General features: G+C 42.7%; 1 non-coding gene across 1 annotated transcript; it reads right to left on the bottom strand.

The window, feature by feature from the left end:
• Window positions 1-6326: 6326 nt before the first annotated feature.
• Window positions 6327-6433, bottom strand: LOC120267110. The gene has a single exon (XR_005538402.1). It is a non-coding gene; the product is annotated as a small nucleolar RNA R71 (small nucleolar RNA).
• Between the last annotated feature and the right edge of the window lie 795 nt (window positions 6434-7228).

Genomic DNA, 7228 nt, shown 5'->3' with positions numbered 1-7228 from the left:
TCCAAAATCAGTGCATTGTGATCCACATTGGCTTCTTTCCTTCATACTTGGCCTCACAACCATACCTGCACGAAAGTAACATAAAAACGCACATATTAGTGTAAAAACCCGAGAAAATTAATGCTCAATATAAGGAAAGAATGTTTCGCATTCATATTACACAAGCACTTATCACCTGTGTGTAGCTTCGGGAAAGCATCCACAGTGGCAGACACACGTCCCTGTACACTCTCGAGATAACACTCTGATACTCTAAACAGTTCCACACGGGCATGTGAAAAATTCCCACTCCCGTGCACCCGGCCCATAGGTGCAGATGCATGCCGCTGTGGCTTCTCTGTCCAACTGAGAAAATTCTATAAGTGTTTCCCACGCCGGTGCGGAATTTCCACACGGGCGTGGATCTTCATAGGACCAGCTCATAGGGGCACTCGCATGCCCCTGTGTATTCTCAGGATGCAAAGGAGCTCATCTGCAGAAATCCAAAAGGGCGTGTGGAAATTACCCACGCCTATGTGTTTATCACAGGATCATCCAAAGGGGCGAGTCCACGCCCCTGTGTCTTCTCAGGAAAAATGCTAAATCTCTGTAGGATGACACATGCCCGTGCAGAAGTTACACACGGGTGTGTTAAATTAATAAGGTTGTTTACAGGGTTGAGTCCATGCCCCTGTGCCGTCTCTGGATGAGCTCTGAATGAGAACGCACGTCCTTGTGGAAATTCCACACGGGCGTGTGTTTTCTCTGAACACTTAGAAAACTTTGAAAGCTCTGCAAAAAATTCTTAAACACAAATATACACTGAGAGCATGCCTAACAATGTAATTTTAACCAAAGAAAACATGAAAAACACGCTCAAGTGACCAATATTCTTCGCCACACACGATTAGGCACATGATGACAACACAATGTCCACGAGATAATCAGAGCAAAAGCATCTAAGAATCAAGACACCAACACTTAAAGCCTTATTCATGCAAACACTAAATTAAAAACTAGGAAAACAGTAAAAACTTGGGTTGTCTCCCAAGAAGTGCTTGTTTAATGTCACTTAGATTGACATACCTTGTCTTACCTCACGGGGGCTTATAGATGAAGGTTTCCCTCTTACCCATGACTTGGAAGAACGATCAACATAGTCTTTTGATGGTAGAGGGAGAGTTGTCGAGCTTAGTGACACGCGTCCAAATATGCGTGTAAACCACAAGTGTACGGTTGTCGAAGTAATAATTACCCCGGTGAGTGGGTAGTCGAATCCTCAAGGAACAGAAGTATTAGTATTAACTAATTCTTAGTTATCTAGTCAAAATCAATGGATATGATGTAATGAACTAATGGCAAGAGAATTAATATTAGTATTAACAAAGAAATCGCTCAATCTCAACACCTCACATCCCATATGACCCCAATACGCTCTAAGGACACCTAAGAGTGAAACCGATTCCTAAGGATAGATCCAACGCTAATTCCCAGCGAAGGATCTCTAACCCCCTACAAGGTCCCGGCAGAGAAATCACTCAATCTCACGCTTCACAACAAATATGGTTGCATAGAGTTTAGGGAATACGGAGATAAGAAACACTCAATCGGAAGGGAGAGGGGACACTCCACTATCTCATGACTCACCCTCTCAACCCTCTTTAACCTTGACGTTCTAACTCTAATGGAGACCTCTCTCACATCAAAGTAACAAATCATGCAAATCCAAGCAACCACAATGATTAATTAAACGAGCAAGCAATGGGAATACAAGGTTAAAACTCAAATCAATCCGAATTAATAGAAACATAAAGCAAATCATTACAAAAACATAAATCCTAGGGCTCACATGCCCAAATACCTACTAAGGTTTAGCCCTCCATGGAGCAAGTTACAAAACAAAGATTATTACAATGAAAAGCAATGAAAACCATGAAGTAAAACCCCCTTAAATTCATGATGATGGCCTTGATGGGTCGCCCAACGTCTTGAAGAATCCTTCTCCAAAGCTAGGTCACCGAAGGCTCCCTCTTTGCTATGACGGATAGAAGATCGATCAAAGTTGGTGATGGATGCCCCCCAATATCGGCAAAGACCTCCTCCAAAAACCTAGCCGCCTTGCCTTCAAAGTGCTAGCCAAAACCCTTGCCAAAAAGTCCCTCAAAAATATGGCAAACGGCCTATTTAAAGCCCAAAACCACACCTGTCACGTGCCCTCATGCACCCGTGTAGATTTTCCACCCAGCCACGTGGGCTGCAGGAATTTCCACGCGGGCGGGTGCAATTTACACGCGGGTGCGTGAACAGTAATTTTGCTACACGGTCCAAACACTCTTCTCTTGAGGCCACATGTCTGGGCACACGTCCATGTGGTAGGCTATAAAACTTTTCTTCATCGACGTATCTTTGAGAGGTCTTGCAATCTTCACAAAGAGAAGGAACATGAAGATGTGACTGCCTTTGTGCCCTTCCAACTAGTGAATTGACTTGAATCTTCTTGGAAGTTGGCACACATCTCCATGTTTATGAACTCCTCTCGTGTCTTGGTCCTTGAATTGAACAAGAACTCCCAACATTGTGTCTTTATAGCCTATCTTTGCTTCCTTTTTACTCTTCAAGGCATTCACAACCTATATGCATAAAAAAACACCAAATACACAATATGACACATAAACCATGGTAAAAATGATGCTCAATGCATGTAAAACATATATAAAAATATGTCTACTCAAGCAGTTATCACTTAGTGCCACTTAACAATGGTTTGTCAATCTTGTTCTGTTCTTACGCACTCCCAACAACCTTTGGGTGTTTCTTGTGGCGTCTCCTTGCTACCTTCATCTTTTAGACCACCTTCTTCATGATTTTCATAGTATATGGTACTTTATCCTCTAGACCAAGCTTCATTACTTCTTTATTACCCATCTCTTGGTCTAGCAACCCCTCGTATGGCTCCGGATTCAACATTTCCTGCACATGTTCATCAATTATCTCATCAATAGTGTCAAGAAAATACAGAGCATCATCAAAGTCAAAAGAATGTCGCATGGCTTTGGCGAGGCGGTATGTGAGCTTATCTTCTCCATCCCTTAGTGTCAACTCCCCAGTGTCCATGTCGATACGTGCCTTGGAAGTATGCGAGAAAGGCCTCCCAAGTATCAAAGGAACATCTACATCCTCATCGACATCCAACACTATGAATTCTATAGGAAATATGTACTTGTCCACCTTGATAAGCATGTCTTCAATGATGCCCTCGGATGCCTCACTGTTTGGTCTGCCAATTGCAATGTCATCCTGGTGGGCCTAGGCTCTCCCAAGCCTAGCTTCTGAAAGAACGAGTATGGCATGACGTTGATACTAGCCCCTGAATCCACCAATGCCATCTCTTCACCCAAATTGCCAATGTTGCATGGAATCACAAAGCTTCTGGGGTCTTTCTTCTTGTTTGGCATATTCATTTGCAGCACGGCCGAATAAGAGGTATCGAAGATCACCGATGCATTCTCCTTCAACTTCCTCTTGTTGGTGAAAAGATCTTTTACGAACTTGGCATACCGAAGCATTTAAGACAATGGCCCCAAAAAAGGATTGTTGATGTACAATTGCTTAAATAGACCAAGAACTTCTTGTATTGCTCATCATTTTAGTAGTTCTTCAATCTTGAAGGATAAGTGATTCTTGGCTTGTAAGGTGGATGTGCCACCTCCTTTTCTTTGTTGGCTCTCTCCTCAACCTTCACAACCTCAGATGCTTCAACATTTGTCTTCTCACTTGGAAGCCTACCCTCAATCTCACGATCATTTTTCAAATTGATCGCCTTCACATTTTCTCTTGGATTAGACTCAGAATTGCTTAGCAAGCTTCGTTGTGGTCTCTTCGATAGAGACTTTGTGATTTGTGATAAGTGCTTGTGTGATAGGAATGCGAAGTGTTCTTTCCTTATATTGAGCATTACCTTTCTCGGGTTTTAATGCTAATATAGGTGTATTTATGTTACTTTTATGCAAGTAGGGTTGTGAGGTCGATTATGAAAGAAATAAGCCAATGTGGGTCATAATGCACTAATTTGGAGGAAAACTTACTAAGGTTCCAACACGAAGACATAGGTCGGGTTCCAGATGGAGAAATCTGTGCCAACCTCCTCGTACTCGAGTTAGCACAACTATTTTGAGGGGCACAAGGGTAGTCACATTCAAGCATTCCAACTTCTGCATATAGAACAAGATCTCCACCAACATGTCCGTTATTAAAGAAGCAAGGTGATCCATGACGTAAATGTGTACCCGTTTGCGTTATCTCGATGAAAGTATGGATTTGAGAGTATTTTAGGCCGATACTGTATTAGGGTATTGTAGAAAATATTATAGCAATAATGCTACAGCAGCACTGTTTACAGGCGGCCGAGAAAATAGGAAAACAGAGAATCCACACGGGCATATGGAAATTCAACACGCCCGAGTGAAAAATCCACAGGGGAGCCCACATGGGCGTGTGGATTCCTGATTCCAGCCCTTGAAAAGCCAATTTCAGCCCCGATTTCAGCATTCTTTTCACCATCTTTTCCCTAACTTGAGAGAGGGTGGCGGCCAGGGTTTTGAGAGATATTGGCTAGGGCTTTGGAGAGGTTCTACGGCTCCGACATCTCGTGCCGTTTGGAAAAAGGTTAGTGGAAGAGCTTTCGTCGGCACAGATCCAGCGAGGTGTATCCTAGGCAGAACAAAGGGACCCTTACGACGAGTAGAGGACTCTCCACAAGACCATCGCCACTACTAACAAGGGGGTTTCCTATGGATGCTTTGTTTTTACATTCGATTTCATTGATTGTATCTAGCTCCATTAAGAGCTAAACCCCTAGTGGGTACTTGGGTATTTATGAAACCTAGGATGTATTCATTTCATTGAATCTCTTTATTATGCTTTCAATTAGTTGATGTTTTTTTTGTGAGTTCCAATCTTGGAGACTTGATTGTATGAATATTCCCCTAGAGTGACACTAGGGTTGAGAGTTCTTTTTGGTATCTCTTGTGAGTGAATGACACACCATGAAAGTTAGACAAAGCTAGATTGGAGAGGGTTGAGAGGGTGAGTCAAGAAGTAGAGGAGCGTCCCTTTTCCCCTCCGGTGTGATCTATCCTACCTCCACATTCCAAGAGTTCTTTGCGGTCATGGTAGAGTGACTGGCTAAGGATGAAGTGAAGCGCTGAAGTGATTTTAGCACCTGGGGCTTAATTGTGGCTAGGGATCTTCCAGCTGGGCCAAAGGGTTAGATCTATACATACGATCAATTAGAATCCTTAGAGCTCATTGCAATTCTATGCGAGTGCGAAGTTGAGAGGTTATTCAATCTCTCCTCCGGGACATGTATAGAGTAAGGCATGGTTGATCTTAGATTTGGGATCATGTAATTAAGGATTTCCATGACTCACTGTTGTATCAATTAGGAAGTATAATTGAGGGTTCTTGCACTTGAAACGATTTTTCTAGGCGGAACAATATCCGAGTACCACATCTTTGTCGATTACCTTACCTTCTCCTTTACTTGTGCTCTCCATCTAGTTTCTTTTATTTTTGTTATTTCATATTTTGTTGCACTTATCACTATTCATCTTCCACATTAGTTAAGAAACAACTTAAGTGCCTTTATTCCCTACTCTCTGTGGATACGATACCCACTCATCTAAGATTATTACTTCGACACCCGTGCACTTGCGGTTTACACGCATATATGAACTTGTCAAGTTTTTGGTGCCGTTGCCGGGGAGCAGGCATTAAGAGATACTTTGCACTTTGTTTTCTTAGCTATTCATTCATTCTATTTCATATCTTCTTTTCTATCATCGTTTTGATTTTGTTTTCTTTCTTTGGGTGCAGCCCCAGGTTATGACCCGAGGGAACCCTTCGATATTGATTAATGGAGATCCCGAGCTCGAACATACACTTAGAAGAAAAGGGAAAGAACTTCTGCAAGAACAGTCTAATCTAGCTAATTTGGAAGTAGAAGAATCTGAAAACATGGCAGAACAGAATGAGCAATAGCAGACATTATCCTATTATGCCATACCTTCAGGTATTGGGGACACAATCGAGCATTGATCATCCTCCGATTACAGCTCAGAACTTCGAGCTGAAGTCGGCATTCATCCATATGTTGCAGCAAAAAGCAGAGTTCAATGGTAGAAGATAAACTGGGTAACGGATGATGCCATCAAATTAAGAGCCTTCCCATTTTCCTAGAAAAGGAGAGCGAAGCAGTGGCTACACTCATTACCTAGAGCATCAATTACGACATGGAAGAAGATGGTAGAAGCTATTATTGGCCGTTATTTTCCTCCCAGAAATCTGCAAAGTTTAGAAATGAGATCTCATCCTTTGTACAATTGGAATTGGAGTCTTCATTTGAGATGTGGGAAAGGTTCAAGGAGCTCCTGAGAAAGTGCCCACAACACGGATTCCCGGAGTGGATGATTGTTCAGACCTTTTACAACAATCTAAATCCGAGTATAAGGTAACTCTTCGATGTGGCAGTAGGTGGTACCTTAGGTAGCAACACCCCCGATAAGGCGCACCAATTAATTGAAGAAATGGGGTTAAACAGCTAATAATGGAATACCAGGGAGAAGGAAAAGGTGGCCGGTCTCCATGAGATACATGCACTGACTTCTTTGGCGGCTCAAGTAGAATCATTGAATAGGAAGTTAGATCTTCTAACTTCGAATAGAGTGGCAACTATGATTACTTGCACTTGGTGATGCATCTTTGGTTGAGAACATCGGTTTTGTGGGTAATGGCATGAGGAATCAAGGAAACCCATACAACAATACCTACAAGCCATAGGGCCACCAGGTTTCCAACAAAAAGCCCCAAACATGGAGAACCAAGTTTCAGGTTTGGAGACCTAGATGACCGATTTGGAGAAGGCCTTAACTAGGTTTGTGCAATCATCTGAAACAAGGTTCCAATCAGTTGAGGCTACACTTCACAACCACACCTCCTCTTTGCATAATCATGAAAATCAAGTAGGATAGATTGCGAAGTCCTTATTGGAAAGGACACAAGGAAGCTTGCCGAGTAACACCGAGACCAACCCTAGAGAGCATGTGAAGGTGATCACATTCAGAAATGGTCGTGAGGTTGAGGGCAAGCTTCTAAGTGAGAAGCCCAATGAACACGCACCCGAGGTTATAGAGGTTGAGAAGGGAGTAAGCAAAGAGAAGGAGGTGACACCCCCACCATTGAAGCCAAGAAT

This window comes from Dioscorea cayenensis, chromosome 1 (assembly GCF_009730915.1).
Source record: "Dioscorea cayenensis subsp. rotundata cultivar TDr96_F1 chromosome 1, TDr96_F1_v2_PseudoChromosome.rev07_lg8_w22 25.fasta, whole genome shotgun sequence".
NCBI classification, from domain to species: domain Eukaryota; kingdom Viridiplantae; phylum Streptophyta; class Magnoliopsida; order Dioscoreales; family Dioscoreaceae; genus Dioscorea; species Dioscorea cayenensis.
The sequence above is the reverse complement of the archived record's forward strand: the minus strand, read 5'-3'. Positions and strand labels throughout refer to the sequence as shown.